The 19,481-nt window shown below is 55.2% G+C and overlaps 2 long non-coding RNA genes across 3 annotated transcripts in view; one reads left to right on the forward strand and one right to left on the reverse strand.

The window, feature by feature from the left end:
- Positions 1-257: 257 nt before the first annotated feature.
- On the reverse strand, positions 258-3,574 carry LOC142025007 (uncharacterized). The gene is made up of 3 exons (XR_012648571.1): positions 3,495-3,574; positions 2,024-2,145; positions 258-1,213 (listed from the first exon to the last, which is right to left on the reverse strand). It is a non-coding gene; the product is annotated as an uncharacterized LOC142025007 (long non-coding RNA).
- A 6,564-nt stretch (positions 3,575-10,138) lies between these two features.
- Positions 10,139-19,481, forward strand: part of LOC142024992 (uncharacterized) — a 31,320-nt gene continuing 21,977 nt past the window's right edge. For both annotated transcript variants that reach the window (XR_012648552.1, XR_012648553.1), the window contains exon 1: positions 10,139-10,359. This is a non-coding gene — a long non-coding RNA (uncharacterized LOC142024992). The remainder of the gene's footprint in view (positions 10,360-19,481) is intronic.

Below are 19,481 nucleotides of genomic sequence, written 5' to 3' on the forward strand. Positions count from 1 at the left end.
CCCCATCCTGCTGACCCGGCGATGCTGGGGCTAGCGCACCAGGACGCAGTGGTGGGACTGCCTCATGCTGGGGGACTGGGACGATGACTGGTGGTTGCAAAACTTCAGCACGACCAGGAAGCTCTTTGAGGAGCCCTGCCACTAGGTCGCCCCAGTCCCCCACTGGGCGAGTGTGTGCAGGGGTTGTTCACACTGGAGACATTTCTGTAGGGCTGGAATATTAGCAAAGAGGTTCAAGTTTTAGTACAAGGCAATGCTGGAAAAACACAACATGGATTTTTATTTAAGCTTCAAGTCCTTGCAGGACACCAGGGTGCAGCCGCACTCCTCCTGCACAAGGGGACAGCCATTGCCCTTTGGAAGCTGGCCAGTCCGTCAGCCATCAGTTCAGGGTGGGCAAGGCCACCACTGGGGCAGGCTGGCTGGAAGTAAGCCTGGCTCAGGCCACACACTCACCATGGAGAGGGGGGCCCTGCACAGGGACAGAGACCACCTGGCCACACGCTCATGGACAGATCTGTATTGCGCCCCCCCATGCAGGTTGTCTCGGCAATTAACACCCTTCTCCTCTGCCAGGTCGTCACCATCAGGGACCTGGATCTTGCACGCACCAGCTTTGTGGACCTGGGATTCCCCAACTGTTTTGGCGCACTGGACAACGCACACATCACCATCCGTGTCCTGGACCACAGGGCGGGTGCCTGTATAAACAGAAAAGGGACCCCTCTGTTGTCCTTCAGGCCCTTGTTGACTCCACCGTCAAGTTCATGGATGTGTGTGCGGTGCTGTTTGGCAGGACTCCTGGTGTCCAGGGTGTTCAGGAGCTTTGTGGCTCAGCTGCGGAATGCAGGGGGGACCTACCTCCTACCGTGGGAGCTCCCAGTGGGAGACATCACCGTGTCGCCCTGCATTGTGGCTGATGCCACGTACCCCCTGCACCTGTGGCTCATGAGGCCCTACACAGGATGCACGGACCCATCCCAAGGCCTGTACAACACATGCCTGAACCAGGTCAGGAACACCGCAGAGGGGGCAGCTGGGGGGCTGAAAGGGTGTTTTAGCTGCCCCCTCACACGGCTGGAGCTCGGCCTCCCCTGCGTGCCCCTGGCGGCTGCAGCCTGCTGTGCTCTCGACAATAGTGTGAAGAGTAAACAGGATCCCGTCCTCCAGGCTGGGCTGCTGCCGCCTACGACCAGTCGCCCGCTGTCCCGTGCTGCCAGGCACAAAAGGGATGAGCTGCGGGTCAGGGAGATCCTGTGGGAGGCCTTCGCCCCAAGGCCCACAGTGACCCGCTCCAGCCACCCTCCGCCACTGCACAACCCCTCACCTCTCACTGCTCCCCGACCACACACCCCTCATCCATGACGCAAGAGGGACACGGGGATGGGGTGAAAGTTCAGATATTTACTTAGGACAAATAAATGTTTCTGTATATAAACTTCTAAACAAGAGCTTGAAACTCTTTACAACGGGGGGAACTATGTACAGCAAGGATCCTGGGGCAGCATCTGGGGAGGGACTGAACTTGCGGGAGGGGACAGGGGACTCAACTCATCCTCTGGGGTGCAGGGCCAGGAGCCTCAGCAGCTGTGGGAGCCCCTACCACCCCGGGTCCAGGGACCCAGTAGGGCTGGGATGGGGGCTGAGACAATAGGGAGGTCGGGGTGTGGAAGGGGTGCAGTGACCTCGGGGTGGGTGGGGGCATGGGGAGGGGCCTGCTCGCCCTGGATGCTGCTGGCCACCAGCCACTCTGCTAGTGCCAGGCGTGTGGCAGGTGGCAGGATCAGGGCCCCAAAGTTGGCACCGGTGGGGGTGCTGCAGGAGGGGCTGTGGGAGGGGTGGAGGGGGGGCTGGCGAGAGAGGGGAGGTTGAGTGAGACGGGTGGCGACAGACCGGGGGAGGGATTCCAGACTGTCAGCCGCCCGCACCCAAACCTCCTGCTCCGTTGCCAGCCAGTCCCACGGCACAGCCCTCATGTCCCACCAGGCGGCCATGTGGGCAGCTGCCTCCTGCTCCCCCCCACCTTCTGACGATGGCGTCCAGCCTGGGGCAGCTACGCAGGGAGGCAGCAGGGGGTGGTGGCCCCCGTCCCTCGCCGGATGGGGCTGGTCCCAGACAGGCCTGGGGCGGCTTCTGGACACAGACCTGTGGAGACAGAAGGTGACCGTGGGACGGCCCATCAGTTGTGCACCCCGATCCCAGGGGCCGTGGCCCTGCTCCACAGGCCCCCCCACCCCCTGCTGTCCGATGGCCCGGGGGCCCTGGGATCCCGGGTGCAGAGGGGTCCCGCAGGGGGAGGGTGGGGCTGGGGTTGGTGCACCTCCCCGCACCCTTCCCAGGCTCTGCAAGGCTGCAGGCGCTGAGCGTCGGCTGGGCACATGGCCCCCTGCTGGCCGTGGCGGGAGCAGGGTCCCCCTCCCTGGGCCCCGGGGCACCCGAGCGACCGCTACCGACCTGCTGGGACCTCCCTGCAGTCGGCGGAAGGCCGGCCGGAGGGCTCCCAGCTTGATGACTTGGAGGGGAGGGCAGCGATGAGGGTCCCATCACTGGGCCCTGATCACTGCTCCCCAGGTGGGTCCCCTGGTCCCTCAGACGGGGGATGGTGACCCCCGAGGGCCCAGCTCCTCCTCGCTGCCCGTCTCCAGCTCCTCGTCGCTCTCGGGGGGTGTCAGGAAGACGCTGCAGAGGCGGCGCCTCCTTTGGCCCCAGGAGGTGGTGGATCTCCTCACACTGGGGGCACAGGTAGCTGCGCCCCGGCCAGCTGCTGGCGTCCCTCACGTGGCAGGAGGCCTGGTGGGGCTCCTGGACTTTGGAGCGGACATGCTCCCTGGGCTGGCTGGGGTGAGGCCCCTGGCGGTGAGGCCCCTGGCCAGCCCCGCGAACGCACCCATGTTCCAGCACCGCACCCCAGGCTGGAGAAGGACGTCCCCCTCCCCACCCAGTGAGAGGGTCCTTGAGTTCATCCTCCAGCCCGGAGGGGCCCTGCCTCCACCTCCGCCTCCGCCGCGGGGTGTCCGGGGCCCCTGGCAGTACTCTCCAGGGTCCTCGCTGCCGGACATCGCTGGCTCGGCTCGCGGTCGCGCTCTGGCGCTGGGGGGCGGGGGAGGGAGTGCTCCAGGGAGCTCACAGCCCCCCCCCCCCCCTTCCAGCACACTCTCACCTCCTGCCTGGGGTTGCTGTGCAGCTGCTTCCTGGCACGCGGCCAGCAGGGCCCAGAGCCCCGTGTGGGCCGGCAAGAGCCACGCTGGGCTCCTGCAGGCCACCGCCAGGGCCACCCCTCTATTTCACAGTAGGGGACCTCAGAGCAGCTACACACGGCCTGTTTGGGAGTCACGCTTCAGCGCCCGGCGCGAGTCCCACGACAGGAACCGAACAGCGACTTCAAAATCCAGCCCCGGATTCAGCCCCCATTGCCAGACAGCACCGCTCATGTGTGGCTGCTCTGTGCCGTGCTAACACACAGGGCCAAAGCCCAAAACTCACCGCAAAGTTACCTGCTAGTAACAGAGAGGGAGCCGTGCTGGTCTATACACTATCCAAACAAAAAGCCGTCAAGTAGCACTTTAAAGACTAGCAAAGTAGTTTATTAGGTGATGAGCTTTCGTGGGACAGACCCACCTCTCCAGACCAGAGCCAGACCAGAACAGACTCCATATCTAAGGCACAGAGAACCAAAAACAGTAATCAAGGAGGACAAATCAGAAAAAGATAATCAAGGGGAGCAAATCAGAGAGTGGAGGGGTGGTGGGGGGAGGTCAAGAATTAGATTGAGCCAAGTATGTAGAGGAGCCCCTATAGTGACTCAAAGTTCCCATCCCGGTTCAAACCACATGTTAATGTACCGAATTTGAATATAAAAGGCAGCTCGGCTGTTTCTCTTTGAATGGTGGTGTGAAAATTTTTTTTCAGTAACACACATACCTTGAGGTCATTGACAGAATGGCCCATTCCCTTAAAATGTTGACTAACTGGTTTGTGGATCTGGAGTGTTTTGATGTCTGTTTTGTGCCCATTAACCCTTTGTCTAAGGGAGTTAGAAGTCTGTCCAATATACAAAGCATCTGGGCATTGTTGGCACATGATGGCATATATGATGTTAGTAGAGGAGTATGAGAAAGTGCCCGTGATTCTGTGAGTAACCTGGTTAGGTCCAGTGATGGTATTTCCAGAGAAGATATGTGGACAAAGCTGGCAGCCGGCTTTGTTGCAGGGAAAGGTTCCAGGACTGGTATTCCTGGGGTATAGACTGTGGCTGTTTGTGAGGATCCTCATAAGGTTGGGAGGCTGTCTGTAGGAGAGAACAGGCCTGTCACCCAGGGCCTTCTGGAGTGTAGCATCCTGATTAAAGGTAGGTTGTAGGTCTTTAATAATTCGTTGCAGTGGTCTGAGTTGGGGGCTGTAGGTGATGACCAGTGGTGTTCTGTTCTTGGCTTTTTTGGGCCGATCTTGTAGTAGTTGGTCTCTGGGTATTTGTCTGGCCCTGTCAATTTGTATTTTTATTTCTCCTGGTGGGTAATTCAGGTTTATGAATATTTGGCAGAGATCTTGTAGTTTTTGGTCTCTGTCAGTAGGATCAGAGCAAATGCGATTGTACCTAAGGGCTTGACTGTCAACAATGGATCTAGTCACGTGTGCAGGATGGAAGCTAGAAGGGTGTAGATAAGTATAGCGATCAGTAGGTTTTCGGTACAGTGTGGTGCTGATCAGGCCATGCTTGATTAGTACTGTAGTGTCCAGGAAACGTATCTCTTGCACGTTGTAAACTGTAATGTAATATGGTCTGAAGAAGTGGGTCTGTCCCACGAAAGCTCATCACCTAATAAACTATTTTGCTAGTCTTTAAAGTGCTACTTGACGGCTTTTTGTTTTTTACCTGCTAGTGTAGACACCCCCTGTGCTTCATTTAATTCTTAAACTCCAACACAGTTCTCACGCGCTGGTCTGCAGTTTGTCTAGGCAAAGATAGACACAGATCTATCTGGCATCACTGTGTGCTTGTCCCGAAAGCGAGACTTCCTGGTGAGTCTCTAGCCTTCTGAATGCTGAATATACTCAAACGTCTGAGAGGTTAAACAAAGGTCGGGCAGCCCAGGCCCTGCTCGGTGGCTGTGAAGGCAGAGGGCTCCCCTCAGTGGTGAGTCTGTTCATTGCCCTGACAGACCATATGGCAATTCCTACTTAGATTAGAAATGAAGAAAGGGGACAAACCCAACACTTCCTGCAGCTGTTCCCTGGGGGGAGCCCACTCAGGGTCTTCCCCCGGTCTCTCATTCTGAGCCTTGAGCCAACAAACACTTGAGCAGCCGCCTACGTGCCCAGGCGTAAGCAGCGCCCGTGACTGCGATGGGAGAGGTCGTTCGCATAACACAATCCACGGGCTGGGATTGGAGCCGCAGTCCTCATCGTCCCACGAGCCGGGTGACTCTAGCCTGGCCCGGGTGCTCCCTCACCGGCTCCGTGCCGTGGGCTGGAAGGTTTTCTCCCACTAAGATTTTGCTGATTCCTTCCTGGCCTCATTCCAGCCCAGCAGCTCCTGGCTGCCCTGCGCAGTAATTCCAGCCCTGGCGTTTGGAGCTGCTGGGGATTTGGAGCCCCCAGATTGGGCCCAGCTGATGGCATTTTACAAAGCTTTGCAGGGGCTGGTTTGCAGAGGTGGGTGCTCGGTGCTTTCTGGCAATGCAGGCCCCATTAAGGGGGTGCAGACCAGGCTCCCCCATCACTGTGGAAAAGCTCAGCACAAGTTCCTGCCAGGGCAGATTAGTAATGACCCCATTGCTACACTCCTGGGGGGGGAACACCACAGCCAGCAGCCGGCCCCTCAGCTCCAGCTGCTCCAGTGGTACACATCACCCCCCGGCGTGCAGCATGGCCCAGTGGTACACATCACACCCCGCCTGGTGTACGCACAGGGCTCTCTCCCTCCTGATTGAATGTCTAACTCCCGGGGCACCACCTGCCGCCATTTCTGTCTAGCACAGCCCCCACTGCAGGGCAGAGGAAGGGATGTGCTGGGGAGCAGGGGAGGGTCCATCTCTCCCCAGATCCCCAGGGGTTTCAGCCTGGACTGGTCTAACTCGGGAGCATCTCACCCGCCAGGTGCATTTCCCGTCCCTCCCCCGCCCTGCCCAGCGCTTGGCCTCAGGTATTGTGTGTTCGTGATTTACAGCTTCCAAAGCACTGTGAGAGTCGTGTGTGATCAGCCCGGCTGGTACCAGCCCGACAGAGCCCAAACACCGACCCCCGTGGGACTGGGCGCACGCGGTCAGTTACACCTGAGACGTTCCCGCCTTCCCGGGACAGAGCAAAGCCGCGCAGGTTCCATCCACTTGTGAACCAGGGACAGGACGGACACGCGCGTCCGTTGTTCTTTGCAATTCCACGGCCGGGTCCTGCGAACTCCTGCAGCAGATCTGAGTTTGGCCCCTTTGAGTTTCAGTTTGTTTCTGATTCCCGGGGATCCTGTGGGTGTTTGTCAGCGTTTTGTGGGGTTTGGTCTGACCGGGGACAGCGCCCCCTGGTGGGCAATGTCTCCATTGCATAGACCTGACCGTGGCCTGTAAATTACAGAGAAATCCCAGGCCCAGGGCAGGGTCTCCCACTTTATCTTGGTGGTTCTCGCCTGGGTCTGCAGCCAGCAAACATTTCAGCAGCTGCCTGTGTCTGTGTGTGAGCAGAGCCCGTGGCTGCGACGGGATGAACTGGGCAGACAGGCTCACACGGGCGTCTCCGCCCAGGTTGGGACGGTTGTATCTGTAGGGAATGTGGCAGCAGGAACCCAATGCTGCTGAAGGCTGGGAGGAATGTGTCTCCCAGAGGTCATCTGCATGAGAATGCAAATGGCTGCAGGTGTGATACTGAGGCTGGGAGGAATGTGTCTCCCAGAGATCATTTGCATGAGAATGCAAAGGTGTGCATGGGTGATACCTTTCAGGCAAAGCCTAATGGGTAGCAAGTCAGCCATGAGATTTGGTCTCTTGTAAACATGTAGTTGTAAAATCACAATTTAAGCTGACACTTAATGCGGGAGTTGTGAGATCTCACCAATGCTCTGGGTTGTTGTGGGGGACAGGGCAGTCGCCATAGCTGTGTAAGACATTGATTACACAGGGCTCCCTGGTTTAAAGACTTGGAAAGAAGCTGGGGTGGGTATTGGTAGCGCTAAATAGTTGAAAGCCTTTTTCCTGTTTATTGGTTGGCCTTTTAGCTATGACAGTGGTTTTAGTGGTGTTCCCCATCTGTTGAAAAATCAAGTTGGATGCTAGCCTGTGTGTGAAATCTCACAGTAGCAATATCAAGAGCTAAAACCACAAAGCAGCACCAGGGGCTATGCAGAGCTAAAATTACAGGGTTCTGTCTCGGGGTGATGGGAGGGGCTAGTGGATGACAATGGGCAGCTAGCAGGAGGAGCCACAGTGACTGGCCCGGTGGCAGCAAGGGGGTGCTGTAGACAAGTGGACAGCTAGTCCTGTCCTGGTGATGTATCTGTGGGCTCTGGGTTTGGGACTGCACCGCAGAAGGTACATCCTGTAACCGCGTGGGGTAAAGGGCCAAGAGCCCCAGCAGGAGACTTGGTTCTACTGCGTATGGGGATGGGATCCTTTTAAAGGGGTTTGTCTCTGCTTAGATATACTGCATCTGTCGCTGTAACCTTGGGGTAGGTTACGGTCATTAAACAACCATTTCTATCTCAGACTCTGTGCTTGCGAGGGGGGGAGAACCACCTTACAGGCACCCAGCACGGGGGTGAAATTGTCCCAGGCCACTGGGTGGGGGCTCGAGCCGGTTGGTTGTATCCTTGACAGGAAAACCCCACAGGAGTTGAACCCGGCCCTTCTGACAGGCATCTGGCGTTAACAGAAGGGTTACGTATCTAACACCCCCAATGCTGGGTTTCCCCAGCCTCACCTTGGGCACAACCTGGCTGCTTCCATGTCAGAGGGAGGGAGGTTTTAATATTTAGCTTAATTTCTTCCCTTCACTGGTCTGGCCCAGCTCCCCACACAGCGTGACAACGGCCCAGGTTTGCTGGAGCTGCTGGTGAGTTTGGGCTGGATTCTGAGCTCACATCAGTTTCACACTCACGTACCTCTGCTGACATGGGGAGGTCTGTCAAGGTGTGGGGGGGAACCCAGCCCCTGCCCCTGCCCCCCACCCCTGCCCCACTCAGCAGGTTATCAGGCTCCAGGACACAGCGTAGAACAGACTTGTCAGTCCAGGAGCCAGACGCCCTCAGTACAATCTGTCTTGGGGAGAAGGGCCCAGAGGGGGTCCCTGAGCCAGGCCCTGGCCTCCTTCCTCCCTCTCCAGCCAGAGGAGAATGCATCACCCCACAGCCCAGTTCCAGTTCCAACCAGCCAGGCCCCTCCTCCCTCCTTTTTCTGCTTCCTGGGGAAGGAAGGGCTCACCTGGTTGCCTAGGTTACAAAGTGCAAAGACCCCCAGTGCCTACGTGTGAGAAGTCATCACCCCGACACTCCCATCACCACCATGGACTAGTGCTGTGCCCAGGGAAACTGAGGCACCTGCCTGGGGTTACTGCAGGACAGTCAGAAACACCTGCACCCCAACCAGGGGAATCAAACCCTCCCTCTCCCCACTTCATCACAGGGTCATTCCAAATTCGCACCTGGGTCAGTGAGCTCAGAATCCACCCGGACTCCATTGGACTGAACAGCTGCTCGTGTTCCTGGTCCCTGAGCAGCGAGAAGAACCGTGTCCAGGTTAAGAACGTGCGAGCGGCCGGATTGGGTCCCACCAAAGGTCCATGAAGCGCAGTGTCCTGTCTCCTGACAGTGGCCATTGCAAAATCTGTGATAAATACCTCCCCAGAGGGCCCCAACCCTGGAGAATACACCGAACACGACAGGGGTTAGATGGTCAGTGGCTGAATTTAACCCAAACGCAGAGCTCTCAGCAGAGCTGAGTCTTGATTGCTGAAGTCCTGGGGTTGGCAGGTCCTACGTGATTGCCGAGCAGCATCCCTTGGCTGGCGTTACGCTGGAAAGCCCAGCCTGGGGTGTGCCAGAGCAGCGCAAAGAGAGGACACAGCTGGTGTCTGCAGAGCCCCTGGAACAAGGGGAGGGTTCTGGCCAGGACTGGGGATCCGAGAAATGACACACTACTGCTGATACCAATGAAACGCTTGTACAGCCCCTAGCACCATGGACTGGCGAGCAGTGACTTGCTCTCCCATGCAGTGCCACAAGAGTTATAACTAAATAATGCAACAGCCCCCTGACTCATCCCATGCTATCAGGGCTCTCTGTGAGCTGAGCACTTGGGTAGCTGCTCAACAGAGACACAAATGCCAGCTGATCAGTGCCCAGAGACAGGTTTTGTTGTTGTCTCTCTGGGTGGTGCACAGTCACACAGCCCTGGCTGCACGTAAAATTTATTCCATTGATGGGTGCAATAAATTTTGTTACCTGCACCAGGACATGTGCAGCTGTGCACCACCAATAGAGACACAAGCTGCCAGCTGTGGGCCTGCTGCTTCTCAACTGGGCAGCAGCTGAAGCTCAGCCACCCACGTGCAGCTCCCAGGGACCCCTGGACACCGCCTCCTTCCTGACACTTCCGCCGCACGTGTTTAGAGGGGGGTCAGGGCCCATCTCATGGAACCGCTGGTGCTGCGGCCAGCCAGCAGCCGTTCTCCCCAGGGATACACATACCCCTGGAGGTCTTCCAGGGGCTTCAGCTCATCTGGAGCTTGGCCTAGATTTACAGCAGGCTCCGTACCAGGGTGGGACGAACGCCTGTCTCACACAGTGACTTATTTACAAGGGCTGAGCAGCTGCACACAGCACAGCGCGTCCCATAGCTGTGGTCCCGGCCCCGCGTTTCCTAATGCCCCAGCAGCCAGCTGTGCCCAGTGCCGGAGGCTGGGGCAGTGCTGTAGCTGTGGCTGACTTTGTGAGTGAGGCACATGAAATGGGGGTGGAAGGTGGGTGACACAATCCAGAGGGGGGCGCAGATGCCTGGCAGGGCTGAGTGCGAGCTGCTGGCTGGCTGCCCGGGCTGGGTAACCCTGCCCCCCGCCCCCCCATTGGCTCAGCACCCAGCTGCCTGGCCCCCTGAGTCACAGCTGGGGCGGAGCCGCCTGGAGGAGCTTCTCCTTCCCTGCAGCGCAGGGAGCAGAAGGCACCACTCTCCTTGGCTGGTGGGTACGTCCAGAGCCCGGGGTGGGGCAGGGCCCCGTTCCCACCCTGGGCACTGGGCAGGTTTCCTTGGCTCTGTGGATTTTGCTGGCTGGATTCCCCTGACCAGATGGCTGGATCTGAGCGCCGCGGGCCAGAGCACCGTGGAGGAGAAGGGAGCCGGGTCTGCAGCCAGAGCTTCTGCCCCCACACAGGGGCTGGAGGTGGGCAGCGCAAGCTGGGGCATGGTGGGGTTTGGTGATAGGTCCGGGTCCTGGGTTCCATCCCCTGCTCCGGGAGGGGAGTGGGGACTAGTGGTTAGAGCAATGGGCTGGGCGCCAGGACTCCTGGGTTCCACCCCCTGCTCTGGGAGGGGAGTGGGGACTAGTGGTTAGAGCAATGGGCTGGGCGCCAGGACTCCTGGGTTCCACCCCCTGCTCTGGGAGGGGAGTGGGGACTAGTGGTTAGAGCAGCGCTCGCTGAGAGACAGAACCCTTTGGTTCTAACCTCAGCTCTGGGAGGAGCGTGAAGACTACTGGTTAGACGGGGGCGGGGTGGGGTGGAGGGCCTAAGAGCCAGGACTCCTGGGTTCCATTCCAAGCTCCAGGCAGGGTGTGGGTAGAGCAGGTGGCTGTGAGCCAGGACTCCTGGGTTCTCTCCCTGGCTCTGGAGAGGAGTGGGGGGCCAGTGGCCAGAGTGGGGTGGTTTGGAGCCAGGACGCCCGGGTTCTCTCCCAGCCATGGGACAGCAGCGAGGTGTAGTAGTTAGGATCAGGTGGGGATCGGTTGCCCGAGCAATGGACGGGTGAGGAGGAATCACGCCAGATGTGCGGGGACATCAGAGATCTCCGTGCTGCAGAGCAGGAACAGAGAATGGCGGCGTTTCAGCTGGAATTGCTTTTTTGGGGGCTTTTTCCCCAGCCACAAAATGTGTCAGTCGACTGGACCCTGCAGTTCTGGGCTGGCAGGAGGATCCAGTGGTAATTTTCCTTATCTTGAGCCCATGGGCCAACCGGCGTCCCTGCAGGAGGGGGCGGGGCAGGGCAGGCGAGTGGGGGGGTGGGTAGGCGGCAGACAGGAGGTCTAGAAACACGCACACAGGCAGACAGACAGACAGGCAGACATCCCCCCTTCCAGGTTTATGGACCTCGCAAGCAGAAACGAATCCCCCCCCAGGCTGCCTTGCAGGTCCAGCGTGTCCTGGCTCATCTCAGCGCTTATCCTGTGCCACCCCCTGGCCTCCCGCCAGGTGACAGCCCAGCCTGTGTGCAGAGCCCGGCCGGGGCCTGTGCGAGAAGGCGCACCCAGGACATGGCTGCACCACAAGCTGTGCTGTCGCCTGTGCTACACACTAGGGGCTGCTGGTGCACTTCCCACTGGCTCACCCGGCTTGGAGCCTCTCCACCCTCAATCAACATGAGGCAGGGAGAGGGAACGCCAGGGAGGGAGCCGCTCGCACGAGAGGGACTGGTGTGACAAGACCGTGTCGCACACTTGTTTTGCACGCCGGCTGGAGGCTAACGTACGTGTTACGTGCAGGGAAAGGCCATTAACCCCATGCGGCAGCAGCAGCAGTGGGAGGGCCTGGCCTGTCTGTGTGCTCTGTGTTCAGACAGCTCCTAGCACAGTAAGGTCCTGGCCCGGGACTGGGGCTCTCCAACCCGGCTGCTGTACGAATGGTTTCTGCTCCTCATTAGAATTGTAGCAATAACTAACAGAATCACAGGGCTGGAAGGGACCTCAGGAGGTCATCTAGTCCAGCCCCCTGCTTCAAGCAGGATCAACCCCCACTAAGTCATCCCAGCCAGCACCTTGTCCAGCCGGGACTTAAAAACCTCAAGGGATGGAGAATCCACCACCTCTCTAGGCAACACATTCCAGTGCTTCACCACCCGCCTGGGGAAGAAGTTTTTCCTAATATCTAACCTACACCTCTCCCTCTTGCACACTGCTCCTCTCTGCACAGCACAAGCTCAGGCACACAGGCAGCTGATCAAACTGCCCTTCTCTGCAAAGTAACATAGCTGCACAGAGAGACATTCACCCACCAGCTCACCACACAGTCCCCAAATCCCACACTCACCCAAGCTCCTCTAGGACGCTGTGATGGGGTTCAGGGGTCCCCCTGCACTGCACCCCGTCTGCTGGCAGGAGTGACTCTCACTCAGCAGGTACAACAGGAGGTTTATTAGGCAACAGATGCCCAGTTTCTCACAGAAGCGTCAGTACAGCAGCCAGAGACAGTCCTTCCAACCCCTCCTGGGGGGAAGACCCGAAGGGGTGCCCCTCTGGGGTGTAGCTTTCCCCCTCCTCAGGCAGGCAGCCTTCTAGCTCTCCCTTCCCCTAGCCCCTACCTGCGGCCCCCGATTCAAACCCAGCTCGGCTCCTCCCTCCTCTTTGTTCAGGGCAGAGGTGTTACCTGCCAGTTGTAGCCCCAGGGTCATCCTTAGCCACTGGGAGCTGCTCTGCTTGTCTCAGACATCCAGCCTGACTCACACAGGCCCTCCCCCCACTCCATCACAGACGCTTTGCCCAGAGGCAAACTCCCTTCCCTGTTAGCTGCTGCCCCCTGTTCGCTGCTCACAGTGTTTGCTGAAAGCTCCCTTCTTATAGAGAGCTGCTAGCTGGTCAGGCCTGGCTCAAAGCCTTGCCTCCAGTCTAATCAGCCCTTGAAGGCTCACCTGGCAGGGAACTCCCCCAGTTCACACCTTGCAAACTGCTCCTCTCTGCACAACACAAGTCTACAGAGCCTGCATCCTCAGCACCCTCCTTTACGGCAGCGAGACTTGGACCCTGTATGCCCGCCAGGAAAAGAGGCTGAACGTCTTCTACTTGCGCTGCCTCAGGTGCATCCTTGGCATATCGTGGAAGGACAGAGTGTCCAACACCGCCGTCCTCAAGCAAGCTGGAATCCCAACCATGCACACCCTCCTCAGGCAGCGTTGGCTCCGCTGGCTTGGCCACGTCCACAGGATGAATGATGGAAGGATTCCAAAAGACATCCTGTATGGTGAGCTAGCCTCTGGCAAAAGACCTCCCGGACGCCCCCATCTGCACTACAAAGATGTCTGCAAGAGAGACCTCAGAGAGGTAGACATCGAGCTGGACAACTGGGAAGAGCTAGCAGACGACCGCAGCAGATGGAGGCAAGGGTTACACAAGGGCCTTCAGAAGGGCGAGATGAGGATCAGACAGCTAGCAGAGGAGAAGCGAGCGCACAGAAAGCACACTAAGGACTTACCAGAGACCCACCACATCTGCAAGAGATGCAGCAAGGACTGTCACTCTCGTGTGGGTCTTCATAGTCACAGTAGATGCTGTAAATGAAGTCCTCAACTGAAACTATAAAGGGCGCAGACTGAAGGATGCCTACTACTACCTACTACCTTTCCCTGTTCAACTTCTGACCATTGCTCCTTGTTCTGCCATCTGACACCACTGAGAACAGTTTCTCACCCTCCTTTTTAGAGCTCCCCTTCAGGAAGTTGAAGGCTGCTATTAAATCACCTCTAAGTCTTCTCTTCCGTAAACTAAACAAACCCAAATCCATCAGCCTCTCGTCATAGATCTTGTTCTCCAGACCTTTAATCATTTTTGTTGCCCTTTGCTGAACCTGCTTTAGCAAATCCACATCCTTTTTATACTGGGGGGCCCAAAACTGGGCACAACATTCCAGATGTAGCCTCACCAGTGCCGAATAAAGAGGAACAGCTACTTCTCTAGATCTGCTTGAAATGCTCCTCCTAATGCACCCCAGTATGCCGTTAGCCTTCTTGGCTACAAGGGCACACTGTTTACTCATATCCAGCCTTTCATCCACCATAACCCCTAGGTCCCTTTCCATCGTACTGCTGCTGAGCCAGTCAGTTCCCAGCCTGTAACAATGTTTGGGATTCTTCCGCCCCAGGTGCAGGACTCAACACTTCTCCTTATTGAACTGCATCAGATTTCTTTTGGCCCAGTCCTCCAATTTATCCAGGTTCCTCTGGATTCTCTCTCTACCCTCCACCATATCTACCTCTCCCCCTAGTTTTGTGTCATCCACAAACTTGCTGAGGGTGCAATCCAGTCCCTCATCCAGGTCATTAAGAAAGATGTTGAATAACACCAGCCCCAGAACCGAGCCTTGCGGCACTCCGCTTGAAACAGACCGCCATCCAGATATTGAGCCATTGACCGCTACCCGTTGGGCCCGACCATCAAGCCAGCTTTCTATCCATCTTCTAGTCCAAGGATCCAGTCCATATTTCCTTAACTTATGGACAAGAATGTTGTGGGAGACCGTATCAAAAGCCTTGCTGAAGTCAAGGTATATCACATCCACTGACTTCCCCATGCCCACAGAGCTTGTTACCTCGTCATAGAAGCTGATCAGAGTGATCAGGCAGGACTTCCCCTGGTGAATCCATGTTGGCTACTTTTGATCACTTTCACCTCTTCCAAGTGATTCCCTCCATTATTTGCCCAGGGACTGAGGTAAGGCTGACGGGTCTAGAGTTCCCTGGATTGTCCTTCTTTCCCTTTTTAAAGGTGGGCTCTACATTTGCCTTCTTCCAGTCATCCGGTATCTCCCCTGATCTCCAAGAGGCAGCTTTCAGCCTGGCCTCCAACAGGCAGCCCCAGATCCCAGTTCCTCTCACAGTCTCTCCCCTGTTGTGACCCTGGACATTGTCATGCCCCTGTTGCTGCCCCGTCTTACCTCTCTGCAGGGCCCTGCGTGTGGGCAGAGGCTGTGACAGGGTTTGGCTGGCTCGGGGTGTGAGGGGGTGATGCTGGCCCTTTAAGAGGGAACAGCCCAGTGCACCTGTGACTGGGTAGCTGACCCTAGCTGGGCCTGAGGTCTCCCTCTGGGCCCTAGGACGTGCTGCACACCCACGGGACAGGGCACAGGCCATGGACGCCAGGCCTGAGACAATCAGAGCGCAGGGAGGGGGAGCTCTGCCCAGGAGGGGTCTCGGAGGGAAGAGATTCGACTTTGAGGTTATTTGGTATTTAACAAACCTGTCCCCAAGTCTGGGGGGGGTTATTATTGGACATCAGCCTCTGTGGATCACTTCTGGGAAGGGGAAACTGAGGCAGGAAGTTGCACACACCCTGGCTACAAGAGGGCACCCTGGAGGCAGCAGACCCGTGAACAGGAGTCAAGTCCCACGACTGCTGGGAAATGTCAAACCAAACATTTGTCTTCAGGTCTCAACTGTAATTTCCACGTGTGGCTTTTTGGCGCTGTCCCTTCCTGTCTGTTCCGGGTTTGCCACATAAAGACTGTGTCAGAAGTGGGGGAACCTCATCTCCGCTCCTTTTCCTCCCACTTTTCCTCCCACTGGAAGCAGAAATCTACTTTTAGTCACCAACACTTAAGAACCCCATAATCAAATGTGAATTTTTTAAAGGAAAAAAGCAGCGCGAGCGAGAGAAAGTAGCACATACTGGCTGGGCTATTGAGTCACCCTCGTCCATTTGAAAAAAGCTTCAACTTTTGTGGCAATCTCATAACCAGTTGTAAATATGGTTTATTATTTTTAAGGGGAAAGAATTTGGAAGTTGAAATAAAAATCAAACATTCTGCTTATCCAACCAGCGAGGAGCCTTTCTGTCCAGGGCCAGGCTGGCGACAACCAGCACGTGGGACAATGAAAACTGTGGTCCCGATCCCAGCCCGAAGGTCATTTTATGGGAATGACCTGTCCCATCGCAGTCATGGACTCTGCTCATGAGTGGGCACTTAGGCGGCTGCTCAAGTGTTTGCTGGCTCATGGCCTAGGTAGAGCCGCTCAGAATGAGATACAGGTGGCAGAAGTGGCACAGGTCCCTCTGGGGAACGGCTGCAGGAAGCGTCGGGTTTTTCCCCATCCGTCATTTCTCAGTAAGTTTGCATATGGTTATGCCAGGGCAATGTACAGATCTACCACTAAGAGGAGCTCTTGTGTTCACAGCCATGGAGCAGGGCCCCGGCTGCTGACACCTCTGTTTACTCGCTAAATAAACTTTCAAATACATGTAGAGTTCAAAAGATTAGAGACTTACCAGGAATTGTTGATTGTGCCATAAAGGCACAAAGTGGTGAGGAAAAAAATATTTAATAACAGCCAGGACTAGCAGGCAAAGTCAGAGACCAGCGCTTGAGAACTGCGCTGGAGTTAAGACCAGAACTGCAACCTGAGAGGTTGACGGTTTGTATTGTGACTTTTGGGTGTTAGTGTTAACTCTCTGAATCCCAACAGCTGCTGTCATTGAATAGTTATTGTCTGACACCGTCACTCCTCCGCCTCCAGGTCTGCCCCACTGAATTTCCCACTCCCATGGAAATTTAAATCAATGGAATGAAAAACATATTTAACTCCCCATTACTGTGTACAGCTGTGAAAATGTAAGATGAAAACAGTAAAAAAGGCTTTAAATGAAGTGTGAGCCCTCAAAATTATGAAGAAGTAAAACTCATATTCTGCCAAACCAAAAGGTACTTCAAGCACAAGGACTTGGAAATGTAAATAAAATTCAGTGCTGAGTTTCTACAGAATTTCCTTGTTTTAAAATTTGAATGTCTTTGTTACTATTCCAGGCATATGGAAATGTCTCTAGTGTAGAGAACTCTTGCAAACATTTGCGTAAGTCAGTACCATAGCAGTACGCTGGAGAATTCTGTTTGTGCTCAGCTGGCATCTTATGCAGCTCAGTGGGCAGATCACATAGGATCTTTGTATGTAATAAACAGCCCTGTGGCTCCTCAGAGACTAACAATTGGGTCATGAGCCTTCATGGGTAAAACCCACTTCATTAGATGAAAAATGTAGAAGAGAAACAAAATGCAGGATTTTCCCCTTCTTTGTCCCGTTGATTTCTCATCTGATGAAGTGGGCTTCACCCATGAAAGCTCATGACTTAATACATTTGTTAATCTCGAAGGTGCCACATGACTGCTGATTATTTGTGAAGATACAGACTAACACGGCTGCCCCGAGACTCATTTTGCCAGCTCTCACTAAAACACCCAGTTTCACTTGTTTGGAACTGAAGCAGAACGTTATCCCTAAGGGGACATATACCTAGGGGAGCTAAGGGCAGCGTTAGATTTCCTGATAATGAACTCTGTTTAATTAAAGTAAAAAGTAGTGAAAAACCAGTGTTTACTCTTGATGTATTTTACTCCACAATAAAAGCTTATAAGAAGTTAATCACACCAATACGGCCCAAATTAAAGATTTTTACGTTATTGAAAAAAATGTGTTTGTACTTTATCCAATGGGTATAATTCAACAATATAAAAAAAGAAATGTTTAAAGGCCCAGTATTGAAATTTTGAATGTTTAGCTTTGCAGAAGACTTTTAAGATTTTTGCTTTTTGTCTAACTCATAATGAAAACAAAGCCCATTTTCAAAATCTCAGCATGGAAATTCTGTTTTCCCACCAGCTCATGTAGAAACATCCTTACTTTTATCACGAAAGCTGAGATTTTTCTGTGATCACATGACTCCAGTAGCTGGGGCTTTAAGAACACCCTTTCCCCATATTCTGGTGGTGAGAACTACACTTTTCTTTTAGGGTTTGTTTATTACACCCTCCTCCATAGTCTGATGGTGAGAAAGCCAAGTTTTTATCTTTTTTTATTTTATTTTATTTTTCCAGCTCACCACCAGCACCAGGGATGTTTCTGGTTGAAATTTTTCCCCGTGGGTCACACACAAAATGCTAAATGACTAATTAAGGAAATGAGTCACTTTACAGGCTGGCTACCAAATAGGTTTCAGACTTATGGGAGTGAGTTTCAGAAATACTCAGTATCAGGCCTATTCTGAATGCTTAGCTCCCACATCTCGTCCCTGTGCCTGTTTTGTGGGTGAGTCTGCAGTGCATCCTTTCACTCGGTGTCCAGTTTCAACCCCACCTTTGCAGCTGTGTGTAAGTGGCTGTCACTGGGTTGAGCCCAGCATATGAGAGAGACAGAGTGAGGGAGGGGACAGCTTTTCCTGGACCCGCTCCCTTGGGGCCAGCGCCCGGCTTTGAGCTGCACAGCCCTGATGAAGAGCTCCAGTGTCTCTCCCCAGCAGCAGCGGATCCAGTAAAAGCTGCCCCTTTCCCCGCATTGCTCCTTGTAGCGCTTGGTCTCTCTGTTCCTTGTGCTCACACTGCACTTAGCTCTGTCGCTGCCGTTCTGTGCAGGATGGGCGCTGGGTCCTGGTCTCCATGGGCCAGGTGCTGCCCCCGCACCTAGCAGGAGACAGGCCCTGCCCTGAGCAGCCCCCAGTCTCAGGGGCTGACCCAAAGCCCCTGTAGTGAGAGAGGCCTGGTACAGATTTCAATGGGCGTCAGAGCAGCCCTGTCATTGTAAGCTCTCTGGGGTTGGGACTGGCCTTTTCCATGTCACCAAGACAGACTGAGGGGGGGAGGGAGAAGGAATGTTATCCCCATTGCACAGATGGACAACTGAGGTCCGCAGAGGAAAAATGACTCCACAAAGGTCACATGGGGAGTCAGTGGCAGAGTTAGGGACTGAGCCAGCTCTACTAAATCCTAGCCTTGTACCACAGCAGGAGACCAGCCTAAGCCAGGGGCTACAAACACAGGGAACGTTCATAGCCTTGCCTAGTGACTTACTCCATCACTGATACGTTTGTAGGTAACACAGAAATGGAGGGGTGCTAAACAGGAGAGAGGATGGAAAGTCTGTGTGTCCCTGAGCCGCTTTCTGCGAAAGTCTTTTTTTGGCAGGGGGTGGGGTGGGGTTTGCTCAAAAACTCAGTTTTCCATGCAAACAGCTTTAACGGGCCATTTCCAACCAGCTCTCCCCAAAGCCCTGAGCAAAGGGCCCGGTCCCTCCGGTGCAGAGAGATTCCCTTTCTGAATGCTTCTCACTCCCTGCTACCCTCCTTTCTCTTCAGCTTGCACAGGTGGGATCAGGGCACCTGGGATTTCACTGAAAGCCCAAGGCGGGGGAGCAGCTGGCTCCTTTGTTCTGTGGGTATTTGCGCTGCCTGTAAGTGGACTGATTTAGACCTGGATGGCTTGTTCATTACCCAGGAGCCTTTCAACTCCATTAGTGCCAATATTGATCTCAAATATTTGCTAGGCTCCATTGCCAGTGGATACATTAGAAGCAGGGCTTGCTGTGTGCACTGCATCCGTGTCAGTTTCATAAATAATGCAATAAGGGAGCAAACAGATCATGTGCTTCCCCCGCAGCCTGTCACCCACTGATGTCCATTGCCCACATGTGTGTCAGCTGTTTGCATGCCAGGGAGCCTCAGAAAAGTCCTTGATGATTCAAACCCTCCCTCGAGCACTAGTGGAAAGGCCAAAGCTCGGTACTATCAATAGATCGAATCAAATGAGCAATTTCCAGCTCACA

This window comes from Carettochelys insculpta, chromosome 22, assembly GCF_033958435.1.
Source record: "Carettochelys insculpta isolate YL-2023 chromosome 22, ASM3395843v1, whole genome shotgun sequence".
Taxonomy (NCBI): Eukaryota; Metazoa; Chordata; order Testudines; family Carettochelyidae; genus Carettochelys; species Carettochelys insculpta.